The sequence below is a fragment of the Heterodontus francisci genome, chromosome 12, assembly GCF_036365525.1.
Source record: "Heterodontus francisci isolate sHetFra1 chromosome 12, sHetFra1.hap1, whole genome shotgun sequence".
Classification (NCBI taxonomy): Eukaryota; Metazoa; Chordata; class Chondrichthyes; order Heterodontiformes; family Heterodontidae; genus Heterodontus; species Heterodontus francisci.
Window position 1 is genome coordinate 35890029 of NC_090382.1, and position 16629 is coordinate 35906657.

Genomic DNA, 16629 nt, shown 5'->3' on the forward strand with positions numbered 1-16629 from the left:
TACATCGTAAATGAGGTGTGTGGAGTCTGGTTTGCTGAAGATCTCAAACAAGTTTATTATCAGCTAAATTATTATATGCAGTACAAAGCAAGCTATTTACAGAACCTTTGTCTGGTGTTACAGTTGCAAAGTGACTCTGGCTTTGAGTCACACGACTACATCCTGGTACTTAGCTCATTTGCATACTGAGATCTTAAAGGGACAGCAATCTTAAGGCAATCATACAACACTTCAGTTTCAATGTTGTCCTTATTTCTTTATTCATCCATGGCATCTCATTCCTGACAAGTTTGGTCTTGCTTTTTATTGGGATATATTTCTCCTGGATTCTTGATTTTCATTATAAATGTTTCCCACTACTTCTATTTCTTTGTTCATCAATAAATTTTTTCCAGCTTACTTTCCCTATTTCCATTCTCATTCCATTAAATCATCTTTTTCCAATTTATTACTTTAGTCTTTGTCTCATTTGTGTCCTTCACAAATTGTATATTAAACCTTCTGATGTTGCGATTACTATCGTATTGATTTCTCCGATGCTTACTTCTCTTATCTGTTCTGGTTTATTTGAAATTCCATTCATTTGAGCAAATATGTGTGCATGCCTTTTTGAGTGTGTGTGTATATGATTATATGCTGAGAATGTGTGGTCAGTAAACGTCGAGGAACTAAGCGTCCTGTCTCTTTAAAACTCCATCCGAGAGCTTTTGCAGCAGCGTCTGGTGCATTAGTTGTGTGTCCCGAGTGTCATGCCTCAGTAAGGATCGCTGCTTAGTAATGAGCAGGTCGTCTATTTAGATTAGGTGGAGTTGAGGCTCCTGTTTCTTTAAAGATCCAACCCCGTGTTGTTTGAATTGTCCAGTCCCTCTTTTGCAGCTGCCCCGTTCGAGCTCTCGTTTGCATTGAGAAAAGTGGGATTAGCGCTGGCTGCGCTTTCACAGTGTGTCAGTGTGAGTGCGGGATGGGTTGCAGTCTCTGAGTGCATCCAGCTAAACCTTTACAGAAAAGAGTGCAGTCTACCCAAGTGAGTGCGTCCAAACTGGGAGAGCGGGACAGTCTGTCCGCCGGCTCCGTTCAAGCTGCGGAACATCAGCCAGCCGCGACCTCAGGAGCAGCGTTAGTGCCAGTGAAACATGGTGAGATCGGTGGCGGAAAGCGCTGCATTCTCTGCATCGGGAGGGCATGGTTCTGTGTCCTTGGTGGTGTATTTGCTACTGTGATTGTGGAGCTTGTGTAGACTTGTAAAACAAAATATTTCTAGTCTGGGACTGTTAGTTGGTATGGGGCTGATTTTCGAAATAGTTGGCGAGTTGCTGTTTTATTAAATGTGACTGGTTAGCCTCAAGTTACCACTCTCTATAGGTGGTCCTGTGTGTGTGCCTCATGCATTAAAGCGTGCACTTTACACGATACACTTGTCTAAGTCAGTGGGTCATGATGGAAAGTAGCCTGTGCTGCCACTTTAAAACTGGGACCTCCCATTATATCGAAGATAGAGGTAAGATTCTGACTCTGATTCCGGGGTGTGGGGGAAGAGAGGGAGAAGTAGAGCTCACATCATCTTTGAGATTATTTTCACGATTGCTGTCAAAATAACGTTTGGGGTGGGTGGGAAAATGTACTGTCATTTTTGTAACTGCTCCAGAATTTTATAAAATCCTGTACAATCTTAAATTTACCGGGTTTTTCTTTTTAATTAGTGAAGCTGAGTATTATAGTTGGAGTTTTTTTTTGCTTCCCATACGCTATGACAGAATGACGATCTGATCTTTGGATGAATTATTAAAGCTGCTTTACATTGTCCAAGACCCATGACAGTGGTGCTGACTTCCTACACATGGGACTGAGATAGCAGCCTGTTGTTGTCCAACAGTAGAGTTGTCCTTTGTGAATCCCTGCCAGTTGACTTTCACCTTGCTGCAATGACTTGCCTGTCAGGGGCTGTCACCATTGACATGAATTTTGGCATGATTTAAGAGTGCACCCAGTGCAGCAGATGAGGTCCTACAGCCGGTTTCGGTCGGATGTTCTTGCACCTTGCAATTCATTGATTCTTTCTGGAGAGTCCATGTCAATGGATATCAGATTAGACCAAGATTGGATTCCTCTCAAGGGTGAATAAGCCATTGTCCCTGCTGTTTAGACCTGCCTGTGAAGAATGGCACCTTGTCCTAATTTTGGCCTTGTTAGAACTGTGTATGTCGGGGAGGGGTGGTGGTGGGTGGGGGAGGATCTTTTTAAAGGGGAGGCAATGCATTGTGGAGTCAGAGAAATGCAACAAATATTTTAAAGTGTGGAAGTGATGCAGTTACATTTTTGCAATGATTTCGATGACCAGTTAAGTGATCTCTCTGGGGATTTAGATGGGAGATAGTTCTGCTATAGCTCATATCAGTCTGAATTCAGTACTGAAGCTCCTAGTTTATTCAAAGTGTTCCATGTGATCAAGTTTAAACTTTGGTTGGGATGGGGTGAATGTCATTGGGAGGAAAAATTGTGCACTTATTTCCTCTTTTGTCACCCTTTTAGTCATCAAGTAAAGAGCAGATTATGTGGACCCTGGCACTGTGAGCAAGTAGTTGGTCCCCTTTCCGTCATCCACCAGTGTACTTATTCTTGCTTGGCACAAGTAATCTCTTTGTTTTAGTACCAGTTTGGTGATTCATTTTCTCCCCCTTCACACTATGATAAATTAGAAACAAGGAGAATTTTGGGAATGGCTACAGAATCTGTTAGACCCCAGATATTAGCCACAGCCAATCTTGGGCAGACATGTCCACCCTGACGGCTATGAATTGCATGTTGCCAGATTTAAATCAGGAGAAGTTTGTACATTTTGTCCCTAGGAAGTTAATAAGAAAGGCCAGCATCTGGACCAGTTTCTCATGTAATTTGTTAACTCATGTGAATCCCCCAAACCTAAAAGTCAGCAAGCCAGAATCTGTCTTCAGAAAATAAAATCTTAAATGTTTTGAATAAAAAAGAATGGTAGTGGTAGAGTACAGAGAGGAAGTATAACACTTAAGGAATTGATGATGTTGGATGGCACTTGCCTTTAGCTGCAGTATGTACATCACCTGTTTATTCAGTGCTCCCCATCCTTTCTGATGCTGCTGTTTGTGTGACATTGGGAGTTGTGGTTTACTATTCCAGATAAGCAAGATATCAGGGTGATTGACACCTGTCAAATGTTGATCCAGCTTGAGCAAGTTTCTATTTTGGTGGGGGTTGTAGAAAGAGACTATAATAGAGTAAGAAAATTACATTGCTTCATAACTCACCACAACATTTAAGAATTATTTAGCCAGTGACAAGATACTTAATTGCTGTGATGTACAACATTTTTTTCCCTTGGACCAATATCTTCGAAAATAATTTGTGATTGAGGTGCTATTTGCGGGTTGTGGTAACTCAATCTTGGGAGGGAAATAAGCCTCCTATTAAATATTTTGTGAAAATACTGATGCAGTGCTTCCCTTTTCTTTATAAAAGAAATTGGTCACTGAGAGCATTACTGACTTGTCCCAGACTTGTACAGTCTACACTTCGTGACAGTATGCAGTAGGTTTAAGACATTGGCTCCAGCTTCTGTGATAGTGATCTTTGTAGCTTGTAATGGAACATGAGGTGGTTGGTGGATTGGGGTGGTGCTGGTTTTGTCTGTAATATAGCCTTTTGTGACTGACCACTGCTATGTAAACAGTTTTCAGGCTTGTGTTTTGAATAGTAACATTTTAGAAATTGGCAGGCAGTGAGTAATTCAGTAACAGATAGTGGACAGTGAGCGATTGAGCTGTTGTTAACAGTCCTCTGAAGCGAGTCTGAGCCTGTCTTGATAAACCTCTCTGCTCCAAGTCTGGTATGTTTGGATAATAAATTTCTTGAGTTTTCCTTTCCAAATTCACTGCATTCTTTTAGTGTAATCTTCTCATTTCTTAGAATTTTGAGAAAGAAAAAATAGAATGAATGAAACATGACCTGTCCATTCCATTGGATTACATCCTTCTGATTCACTAGAAAGTTGTCCAGTACAATAGGGATGTTTCACGTTGGCTGTCTTTGTGATTTGTGTTGTCTGGTGATGATTGCCTCATAAAATTCTCAAGTATGTTATCTGCTGTAATCTAATGGATAATGTTTAAAAGGTGTTTATATGTGAAGTAGAGGAAATGGTTGAAAGAGTGAGTTGCTGCCTTTAATATAATCTCGGATTTCAGATTCTTTAATTCTTTTATATAAGTCACTTTATCTGATATCCGTTAGATTCTCTGTATTGCTTTGGGAGATCCTCTGTGGCACTCGAATGACCTGATCTTGCTCTTCCGTCTAATTCCCTAATACTAACAACTTGTATTTATATACCATATTTACTTTTTAAAATATAGAAAATCATTCGAAAGTAATTTATGGGGTGGTGAAATGATGGAGGAGATGAATGACTGCCAAGCCGCAGTGGGACAGTTTAGGAGGTGACCAAAGGCTTGGTCACAGCAGTGGGTTTTAAGAAGGCTTTCAGAGGTAGAGTAGGGTCAAGAAGATTGAGAGCTCACTGGGTTGAAGGGAAAGGAGGATGCGCAGATGGCAAGAATCAGAGAACTGAATGGCGAAAGAGGATGGAGGAATGAGGAGGTTGTCCGCTTACGATTTTGCAAGCCCTGTGGAGGGGTGTGAACAGGGATTAGTTTTTAAACAAGTAATAGGATTTGGGCAGAGTTTTGGACAACTTGGGCTCTCTGGAGCATGGGAGGTCAAGGAAGGAGAACATTGAAGATGATAGGTGGGCAGTAAGAAAATGGGGAAAACATTTAAAGAGCAGGGACCAGGTTCCAAATGTGTTAAGTAAGGCACTTAATCTCTTATGAGTATTTATAGGGATATGCAGTTTGACAGCACACTGGAATCATATTCAATGTGATATCAAACCCAAATCCTGTGAGACTGCCTCTTCCCAACTTGCTTGCACCACTTCCCTTGGTTAGATCAGGCCTCAGCTCTGTGTTGAGAGACACTAAGATTTCAGCATAAACCCAACTGGTACACTCATACTTCGTAACTAATACAGGTAGAGTTAGCAATCCAATGTGATGAGGACAGAGTGAGTTGTTTCCAGGAAAGGAAGTTGCTCTATTACTCTTCTACATACTATTGGAGGATTGCCCTTTAATCTTGAGGGATGCTTCAAACAGCTATTGAAGCTGAGCAAACACAACAGGAATAAAAGATGATAGATTTAAAGGGTGTATAAAAAGAGGATGGAAATGGGATTAGAATAGAGAGATCAGTTGGGGGAGCTGGCTCAGGCATAATGGGTAGGATTGGTTCAAAGAACAAAGAACAGTACAGCACAGGAACAGGCCATTCAGCCCTCCAAGCCTGCGCCGATCTTGATGCCTGCCTAAACTAACACCTTCTGCACTTCTGGGGCCCATATCCCTCTATTCCTTTCCTATTCATGTATTTGTCAAGATGTCTCAGAAACGTCGCTATCGTATCTGCTTCCACCACCTCCCCTGGCAGCAAGTTCCAGGCACTCACCACCCTCTGTGTAAAAGAAACTTGCCTTGCACATACCCTCTAAACTTTGCCCCTCGCACCTTAAACCTATGGGGCGGCACAGTGGCGCAGTGGTTAGCACTGCAGCCTCACAGCTCCAGGGACCCGGGTTCAACTCTGGGTACTGCCTGTGCGGAGTTTTCAAGTTCTCCCTGTGACCGCGTTGGTTTTCGCCAGGTGCTCCAGTTTCCTCCCACAACCAAAGACTTGCAGGTTGATAGGTAAATTGACCATTGTAAATTGCCCCTAGTTTAGGTAGGTGGTAGGGAATATGGGATCACTGTAGGGTTAGTATAAATGGGTGGTTGTTGGTCAGCACAGACTCAGTGGGCCGAAGGGCCTGTTTCAGTGCTGTATCTCTAAATAAAAATAAAATAAAAACTGACTCTTCCACCCTGGGAAAAAGCTTCTGACTATCCACTCTGTCCATGTCACTCATAACTTTGTAAACCTCTATCATGTCGCCCCTCCACCTCTGTCGTTCCAGTGAAAACAATCCGAGTTTTTCCAACCTCTCCTCATAGCCAATGCCCTCCAGACCAGGCAACATCCTGGTAAACCTCCTCTGTACCCTCTCCAAAGCCTCCGCGTCCTTCTGGTAGTGTGGCGACCAGAATTGCACGCAATATTCTAAGTGTGGCCTAACAAAGGTTCTGTACAGCTGCAACATGACTTGCCAATTTTTATACTCTATGCCCCGACCGATGAAGGCAAGCATGCCGTATGCCTTCTTGATTACCTTATCCACCTGCATTGCCACTTTCAGTGACCTGTGGACCTGTACGCCCAGATCTCCCTGCCTGTCAATACTCCTAAGGGTTCTGCCATTTACTGTATACCTCCCACCTGCATTAGACCTTCCAAAATGCATTACCTCACATTTGTCCGGATTAAACTCCATCTGCCATTTCTCCGCCCAAGTCTCCAACCAATCTATATCCTGCTGTATCCTCTGACAATCCTCATCACTATCCGCAACTCCACCAACCTTTGTGTCGTCCGCAAACTTACCAATCAGACCAGCTACATTTTCCTCCAAATCATTTATATATACTACAAACAGCAAAGGTCCCAGCACTGATCCCTGCGGAACACCACTAGTCACATCCCTCCATTCAGAAAAACACCCATCCACTGATACCCTCTGTCTTCTATGACCGAGCCAGTTCTGTATCCATCCTGCCAGCTCACCTCTGATCCCGTGTGACTTCACCTTTTGTACCAGTCTGCCATGCGGGACCTTGTCAAAGGCTTTACTAAAGACCATATAGACAACATCCACCACCCTTCCCTCATCAATCATCTTCGTCACTTCCTCAAAAAACTCAATCAAATTAGTAAGACACGACCTCCCCTTCACAAAACCATGCTGTCTCTCGCTAATAAGTTCACTTATTTCCAAATGGGAGTAAATCCTGTCCCGAATAATCCTCTCTAATAGTTTCCCTACCACTGACGTAAGGCTCACCGGCCTATAATTTCCTGGATTATCCTTGCTACCCTTCTTAAACAAAGGAACAACATTGGCTATTCTCCAGTCCTCTGGGACCTCACCTGTAGCCAATGAGGATGCAAAGATTTCTGTCAAGGCCCCAGCAATTTCTTCCCTTGCCTCCCTCAGTATTCTAGGGTAGATCCCATCAGGCCCTGGGGACTTATCTACCTTAATGCTTTGCAAGACACTCAACACCTCCTCCTTTTTGATAATGAGATGACAAAGGCTATCTGCACTCCCTTCCCGAGGCTCATCATCCACCAGGTCCTTCTCCTTGGTGAATACTGATGCAAAGTACTCATTTAGTACCTCGCCCATTTCCTCTGCCTCCACACATAGATTCCCTTCTCTGTCCTTGAGTGGGCCAGCTCTTTCCCTGGTTACCCTCTTGCTCTTTATATATGTATAAAAAGCCTTGGGATTTTCCTTAATCCTGTTTGCCAATGACTTTTCATGACCCCTTTTAGCCCTCCTAACTCCTTGCTTAAGTTCCTTCCTACTGTCTTTATATTCCTCAAGTGCTTCATCTGTTCCTAGCCTTCCAGCCCTTACAAATGCTTCCGTTTTCTTTTTGACTAGGCTCACCATATCCCGTGTTATCCAAGCTTCCCGAAACTTGCCAAACTTGTCTTTCTTCCTCACAGGAACATGCTGGTCAGTTGACGTTTGAAAGACTCCCACATGTCAGATGTTGATTTACCCTCAAACAGCCGCCCCCAATCTAAATTCTTCAGTTCCTGCCTAATATTGTTATAATTAGCCTTCCCCCAATTTAGCACCTTCACCCGAGGACTACTCTTATCCTTATCCACAAGTACCTTAAAACTTATGGAATTATGGTCACTGCTCCCGAAATGCTCCCCCACTGAAACTTCGACCACCTGGCCGGGCTCATTGCCCAATACCAGGTCCAGAATGGCCCCATCCCTAGTTGGACTATCTACATACTGTTTCAAGAAGCCCTCCTGGACACTCCTCACAAATTCTGCCCCATCCAAGCCCCTAGCACCAAGTGAGTCCCAGTCAATATAGGGGAAGTTTAAAATCACCCACCACCACAACCCTGTTACCTTTACATCTTTCCAAAATCTGTCTACATATCTGCTCCTCTACCTCCCGCTGGCTGTTGGGAGGCCTGTAGTAAACCCCCAACATAGTGACTGCACCCTTCCTATTACTGAGCTCCACCCATATTGCCTCGCTGCATGACCCCTTTGAGGTGTCCTCCCGCAGTACAGCTGTGATATTCTCCTTAACCAGTAATGCAACTCCCCCACCCCTTTTACATCCCCCTCTATCCAGCCTGAAGCTTCTAAAGCCTGGAACATTTAGCTGCAAATCCTGCCCTTTCCTCAACCAAGTCTCTGTAATAGCAACAACATCATATTTCCAAGTACTAATCCAAGCTCTAAGTTCATCTGCCTTACCTGTTATACTTCTCGCATTGAAACAAATGCACTTCAGGCCACCAGTCCCGCTGTGCTGAGCAACATCTCCCTGCCTGTTCTTCCTCTTTGTCCTACTGGCCTTATTTACTATGTCCTCCTCATTTATTTCACCAGCTGTCCTACTGCTCTGGTTCCCACCCCCCTGCCACACTAATTTAAACCCTCCCGAGTGACGCTAGCAAACCTTGCAGCCAGGATATTAGTGCCCCTCCAGTTTAGATGCAACCCGTCCTTCTTGCACAGGTCCCATCTGTCCCTGAAGAGAGCCCAATGGTCCAGATATCTGAAACCCTCCCTTCTACACCAGCTGCTCAGCCACGTCTTTAGCTGCACTATCTTCCTATTTCTAGCCTCACTGGCACGTGGCACAGGGAGTAATCCAGAGATTACAACCCAAGAGGTCCTGTTTTTTAACTTACTACCTAACTCCCTAAACTCCCCCTGCAGGACCTCATCACTCTTCCTGCCTATGTCGTTGGTACTGATGTGTACCACAACCTCTGGCTGTTCACCCTCCCCCTTCAGAATGCCCCCTGTCCGTTCAGAGACATCCTTGACCCTGGCACCAGGGAGGCAACATACCATCCTGGAGTCTCTTTCACGTCCACTGAAGCGCCTATCTGTGCCCCTGACTGTAGAGTCCCCTATAACTATTGCTCTTCTGCGCTTTGTCCCTCCCTGCTGAACAACAGTGCCAGCCGTGGTGCCACTGCTCTGGCTGCTGCTGTTTTCCCCTGACAGGCCATCCCCCCCAACAGTATCCAAAACGGTATACTTGTTAGAGAGGGGGATAGCCACAGGGGATTCCTGCACTGACTGCCTGCCCCTTCTAGCGGTCACCCATCTATCTTCCTGCACCTGTGGTGTAACCACTTCTCTAAAACTCCTGTCTATGACGCTTTCCGCCACCTGCATTCTCCTAAGTGCATCCAGTTGCATCCAACTGATCCATGCGGTCTGTGAGGAGCTGCAACTGGGTACACTTTCAGCAGATGTAGTCGCCCGGAACGCTGGAAGCGTCACGGACCTCCTACATCTCACAGGTGAAGCACTTCACCCCTCTAACTGACATGTCTAGCACTAATTAGTTAATTAATATAAAATAAATAAATACTTATTAAATCCTTCCTAAATTATGATACACTTCACTATATGGTCCCTAGTGCTAGATTTCTATTATAAATATTAAATGTTAACTAAATACAGTGATCTCCTCCCTCTGGTTCAGTTACTCTACTTATTTATTAGTTAATTAGTGTTTTAATTAATTTTTATCTGTTTTATTTTCAAATTCGGTACAGATTCCCTACCAGCCAATCAGGTCACAGCTTTCCTATGATGTCACTTTTTCAGTTTTTTTCCCCCACCCGAGGTAACGAGTCTGGAACTCCGCCCTCCGAGTCTGCTCCGAGAATCCCCGAGGTAAGTTTTTTATACTTACTGCTCTGGAACTCCGCCCTCCGAGTCTGCTCCGAGAATCCCCGAGGTTGGTTTTTTATACTTACTGCTCTGGAACTCCACCCTCCTCAAATTCCTTCTCAAATTTTCAGCCGTACTTTGTTAGAGATGGGATTAGAGTAAAGAAAGAGATGTAAATGCTTCCAAAAACAGTAGTAATCTAAGTATTGGGAGGATTTTAGAATTCACCAAAGGATGACTAAGAAATTGAAAGAGAAAATAGAACATGAGAGTAAACTAGCACAAGACATAAAAAGATTGTAAAAGCTTCGATAAGTTTTTTTTAAAAATAGGAAGAGATTAGTGAAAGTAAACGGGTCATTTACAGGCAGAGGCAGGAGAAATTATAATGGGGAATAAGGAAATGGCAGCACTATTAAACAAATACTTTGTATCCAGTAGTGTCCTAGGCCCAACCATCTTCAGCTGCTTCATCAACGACCTTCCTTCAATCATAAGGTCAGAAGTGGGGATGTTCGCTGATGATTGCACAATGTTCAGCACCATTCGTGACTCCTCAGATACTGAAGCAGTCCATGTAGAAATGCAGCAAAACCTGGACAATATCCAGCATTGGGCTGATAAGTGGCAAGTAACATTCGTGCCACACAGTGCCAGGCAATGACCATCTCCAACAAGAGAGAATCTAACCATCTCCCCTTGACATTCAACAGCATTACCATTGCTGAATCCCCCACTATCAACATCCTCGGGGCTACCCTTGACCAGAAACTGAACTGGAGTAGCCATATAAATACCGTGGCTACAAGAGCAGGTCGGAGGCTAGGAATCCTGCGGCCGAGTAACTCACCTCCTGACTCCCCAAAGCCTGTCCACCATCTACAAGGCACGTCCAGGAGTGTGATGGAATACTCTCCACTTGCCTGGATGGGTGCAGCTCCAACAACACTCAAGAAGCTCGACACCATCCAGGACAAAGCAGCCCGCTTGATTGGCACCCCATCTACAAACATTCACTCCCGCCACCACCGACGCACAGTGGCAGCAGTGTGTACCATCTACAAGATACACTGCAGCAATGCACCAAGGCTCCTTAGACAGCACCTTCCAAACCCGCGACCTCTACCAACTAGAAGGACAAGGGCAGCAAATACATGGGAACACCACCACCTGCAAGTTCCCCTCCAAGCCACACACCATCCTGACTTGGAACTATATCGCCGTTCCTCCACTGTCGCTGGGTCAAAATCCTGGAACTCCCTTCCTAACAGCACTGTGGGTGTACCTACCGCACATGGACTGCAGCGGTTCAAGAAGGCAGCTCCCCACCACCTTCTCGGGCAATTAGGGATGGGCAATAAATGCTGGCCCGGGTCAGTGACGCCTACCTCCCATGAATGAATAAAAAAAAAAATCTGTCTTCTTGAGGAAAAGATACCGAAGCATTCTGCAAATACTGGGGAACCAAGGGAGGAACTTAAAGAAAATAGTATTAGTACTAAAAATGGCTAAAAGCAAACAAATCTTAAAGTTTTAAAAGAGGTCGCGCCAGAGATAGTGGATGCATTGGTTTTGAAATCCCAGGATTCCCTAGATTCTGGAATGGTCATAGAATCATAGAATGTTTAAGGCACAGAAAGAGACCACTTGGCCTATCGTGTCTGTGCTGGCTGAAAAACGATCCACCCATTCTAATCCCACCTTCCAGTATTTGGTCCTTAGCCCTGCAGATTACGACACTTGAGGTGCATATCCAGACTCCTTTTGAATGAGTTGAGGGTTTCTGTCTCAACTGCTCTTTTTCAGGCAGTGAATTCCAGACCCCCACCACCCTCTGGGTGAAAACATTTTCCTCATCTCCCCTCTAATTTTTTACCAATCACTTTAAATCTATGCCCCCGAGTCACTTACCTCTCTGCTAAGGTAAATAGGCCCTTCACCTCCACTCTATCCAGGCCCCTCAAAAATTTTGTACATTTCAATCAGATCTCCTCTCAGCCCCCGCTGTTCCAAGGAACACTACCCAGCCTATCCAATCTTTCCTCATAGCTGCATTTTTCCAGTCCTGGCAACATCCTCGCAAATCTCCTCTGTACCCTCTCCAGTGCAATTACATCCTTTCTGTAATGAGGTGACCAGAACTGCACACAGTCCTCAAGTCGTGGCCTAACCATTGAGTTATACAGTTCCAGCATAACCGCCCTGCTCTTATATTCTATACCTCATCTAATAAAGGAAAGGATTCCATATGCCTTCTTAACCACCCTATCGACTTGTCCTGCTACATTCAGGGACCTGTGGACATTTACTCTAAGGTCCCTCACTTCATCTAAACTTCTCAGTATTTTTCCATTAATTGTCTATTCCTTTGCCTTGTTTGACCTTCACAAATGCATCACCTCACACTTATATCCAGGTTGAATTCGATTTGCCACTTTTCTGCCCATCTGACCAAACCATCAATATCTTCCTGCAGCCTACAGCTATCCTCCTCACTATCTACCAATCCCTGTGGATTGGAAGACGTGACTGTGCTATTCAAAAAAGGAGGGAGCCTGACATCAATAGGAGGGAAAATGTTAGAATTTATTATTAGGGATGCAGTATCAGTCCACTGAAATCATAATATGATTAAGTAGAGTTAACACTGATTTTATGAAAGGGGAAACATGTTTGAAAACTTAGTTCACTGAGGTTGTAACTAGCAGGGTAGATAAGGGGGCACCAGCGGATGTAGGTTATATGGATTTTCAAAACACATTTGATAAGGTGCTGTACAAAAGATTATTACATGGAATTTAAAGCTCATGGGATTGGGGTTAGTATCTTAGTAAGGATTGAGGATTGGTTAAGCAGAGTAGGAATAAAGTGGTCATTTTCGGGTTAGTAGGGCATAACTAGTGGGTTACTGCAAGGATCAGTACTTGGGCCTCAGCTATTTACAATCTTTCAGTGACTTTGATGAGGAGACCAACTATAATGTATCCAGGTTTTTTGTTGATATAAAACTAAGTGGGAAAGTAAGCTGTGAGGAGGATGCAAAGGAGCTGCAAAGGGATATAGAGAGGTTAAGTGAGTGGGCAAGAACTTGGCAGGTGGAATATATGTGGATGTATGTGAAGTTATCCACTTTCGTAGAAAAACAGAATATTTTCTAAAAGGTGAGGGACTGGGAAATGTTGATATTCAAAGGGACATAAGAACATAGGAGCAAGAATAGGCTATCAAGCCTGCTCTGCCATTCTATACCATCATGACTTCAATGCCTTTTTTTCCACACTATCCCCATATCCCTTTATACCATTGGTATTTAGAAATCTGTCAATCTCTGCTTTAAACATACTCAATGACTGAGCTTCCACAGTCCTCTGGGGTAGAGAATTTCAAAGATTCACAACCCTCTGAATAAAGAGGTTTCTCCTCATCTCTGTCCTAAGTGGCTTCCCCCTTATTCTGAGACTGTGTCCTCAGTTCTAGACTCCCCAACCAGGGGAAAACATCTTGCTGGCATCTACCCTGTCTTTCCCTTTAAGTATTTTGTAGGTTTCAATGAGATCACCTCTCATTTTTCGAAACTCGAGAAAATACAGGCCCAGTTTTCCCAGTCTCTCTTCATTGGACAGCCTCACCATCCGGGAACAAGTCTGGTGAACCTTCGTTGCACTCACTCTATGGCAATAATATCCTTCCTAAGGTAAGGGGACCAAAACTGCACACAGTGCTCCAGGTGCACTCTAACCAAGGTTCTATGCAATTGCAGCAAGACGTCACTACTCCTGTACTCAAATCCTCTTGCAATAAAGGCTAACATACCATTAGCTCTCCTGATTGCTTGCTGCACCTGCATGTTAGCTTTCAGCGACTCATTGACAAGGATACTCAGGTCCCTTTGTACATCTACACTTTCTAATTTCTTACCATTTAAGAAATACTCTGCACATCTATTCCTCCTACCAAAGTTATTAACCTCACATTTTTCCACATTATATTCCATCTGCCATGTTCTTGCCCACTCACTAAGTCTGTCCAAATTCCTTTGAAGCCACTTTGCATCTTCCTCACAACACACATTCCCACCTAGTTTTGTGTCATCGGCAAACTTGGAAATATTACATCCAATTCATTGGTATATATTGTGAACAGCTGGAGCCCAAGTACTGATCCTTGCAATACCCCACTAGTCACAGCCTGTCAATGCGAGAATGACCCATTTATTCCTACTCTGTTTTACGCCTGTTAGTCAATCCTTAATCCATGCCAGTATATTACTTGCTACCCATGTGCTTTAATTTTGCTAACCAACCTCCTGTGGGGGACTTTATCAAAAGCCTTCTGATAATCCAAGTATTCTATGTCCAGTGACTCCCCTTTATCAATTCTGTTAGTAACCTCCTCAAAAAACTCCAACACGTTCATCAAATATGATTTCCCATTCATAAATCCATGTTGACTATGCCCAATCAGATCATTATTATCCAAGTGTACACTTATCACATCTTTTAGAATAGATGATAGCATTTTCCCTACTACTGATGTAAGACTAACAGGTCTGTAGTTCCCTGTTTTCTCTCTCCCTCCCTTCTTAAATAGTGAGGTGAAATTTGCTACCTTCCAATCTGCAGGAACCATTCCAGAATCTATAGAATTTTGGAAGATGATCACCAATGCATCCACTATCTCCATAGCTGCCTCTTTTAACATTCTGGGATGTAGAATATCAGGTCCCGGTGACTTATCAATCTTCAGTCCCATTAATTTCTCCAATACAGCCTTTTTACTGATGCTAATTTCCTTCAATTCCTCATTCTCCCTAGTCCCTTGGATCTCGCATTCTGCATTGGAGGCTGTTCAGAGAAGGTTCAGTAGGCTGATTCCTGGGATAAAGGGGTTGTCTTATGAGCAAAAGAGTTCCTCATTGGAGTTTAGAAAAATGAGAGGTGATCTTATTGAAACATACAAGATTTTGAGGGGTTCTTCAGGGTAGATGCTGAAAGGATGTTTCCCCTTGTGGAGGAATCTAGAATTGGCAGCAGTTTCAAAATAAGGGGTCTCCCTTCTAAATGAAGATGAGGAGGAATGCCTTCTTCCAGAGGGTTATTAATCTTTGGAATTCTCTTCCCCAGAGAGCAGTGGAGGCTGGGTCATTGAATATATTCAAGGCTGAGTTAGACAGATTTTTGATCTACCAGAGAGTCAAGGGTTATGGGAGGGCAGGGAGGAAAGTGGAGTGAAAGCCACAATCAGGTTAGCCATGATCTTATTGAATGGTGGAGCAGGCTGGAGCCTACTTCTGCTCCCATTACTTGTAATCTTTAAAGTTATCATGCAAGTACAGCAAGCAATTAGGAAAGCAAATGGTATGTTAGCCTTTATTACAAAGGGATTGGAGTATAAGAGTAAAGAAATCTTGCAACAATTGTGTAGGGCCTTGGTAAGAACACACCTGGAATACTGTATGCCGTTTGTCTCCTGACGCAGGAAGGATAAATTTGTCTTGGAGGGAGAGCAATGAAGGTTCACTAGATTGATTCCTGAAATGAGGAAATGATCATATGAGGAAAGATTTTGTATTGCCCAGCCCCTGACCATGCCTGCTTTTCACTTTCCTCAGTGAACATTGGATCTTTTGTCAAATTTGACTTCCAAACTCCTGGACTTCTCTGGACATCAAGACTACACTTCTGCACTCGACTACATTGCTAGACACAGCTGCTGTGTCTCTGATCTGTTCTGTTGCTTAAATTTTAAAATATCTTCAATCAACTTTACAGCCCTTCTCCCACCTATGCTGTTTCCTGCTGAGCCTGTGACTGCCCTACTGGTTTTTTAATTTCAGCTACAGTCTACTTCCTGGGCACTGCTTCAGGATCTTAATGGTGACCTTCAAGTTCGCCATTGCTTTTTATCTTGCCCTGACTCACCATCGATTCTGCACACTTCCTCGATCTTCATTCCCAAGAAGTACCTCTATCAGTGCATCCTTTGATACTCTACCCTTCACATAGCTTCTGAACTTCACGTGCCCACTGCACCTGTATCCCAATTTGGACAACAGTTTGCTGTTGCTCCACGCCAACTCCATTCTACCTTCATCAACGTTACCCCTAAAGTGACCTCCGGACTAACTCTGAACTCCCTCCTCTTGTCTCCTTTGTATTTCCCGTTCACTACTTGGATAATATGAAATCTAATAATTGCCAAAGAGCTCAATAAGGTACTCATCACTGCCTCCATACGAGCCGCAACCCCAACTGCCCCACACTACTCTCTCGCCGGCCTTCCCTCTCTGCATGCCTGCTGGGGGCTAATATTGCCAATTTCCTCCCCATCCACCTCAGCCCCCCCAGTGCTAACCCTGTGGACTCTGCCAGTGGGTCAGCTATCATTAGCCCTCTCTTTATCTTCCTCCACAATGTCTGACTGTTCACTTGTGAACAAGGCCCTTGCTGTCCATCGGTTCATTGTGGATGATTGCATCGACATTATGGCTTTGACAAAAACTTGGGTGAGGGGTGATGACACCTTCCCCCTAAATGTAGCCTTCCCACCTGGGTATACCTTGCACCACTTGCCCCTGCCAAACCATCACAGTGGTGGTGTGACGCTTATCACCGGATCATACCTTGATCTGTCCCCCTACTCCATTTAACACCACCTTCTCCTTGTCAGTGTGTCACTATGCCCCCTGCCCCCACCTCTGATTTAAAATCTGTG

At 44.0% G+C, this 16629-nt stretch overlaps 1 protein-coding gene across 1 annotated transcript in view; it reads left to right on the forward strand.

Moving 5' to 3' along the window:
- The first annotated feature begins 862 nt into the window (after positions 1 to 862).
- n4bp3 (NEDD4 binding protein 3) overlaps positions 863 to 16629 on the forward strand; it is a 145095-nt gene continuing 129328 nt past the window's right edge. The window contains exon 1 of the mRNA XM_068042926.1: positions 863 to 1136. The gene's annotated coding sequence lies outside the window, so the exon portion shown is untranslated. The remainder of the gene's footprint in view (positions 1137 to 16629) is intronic.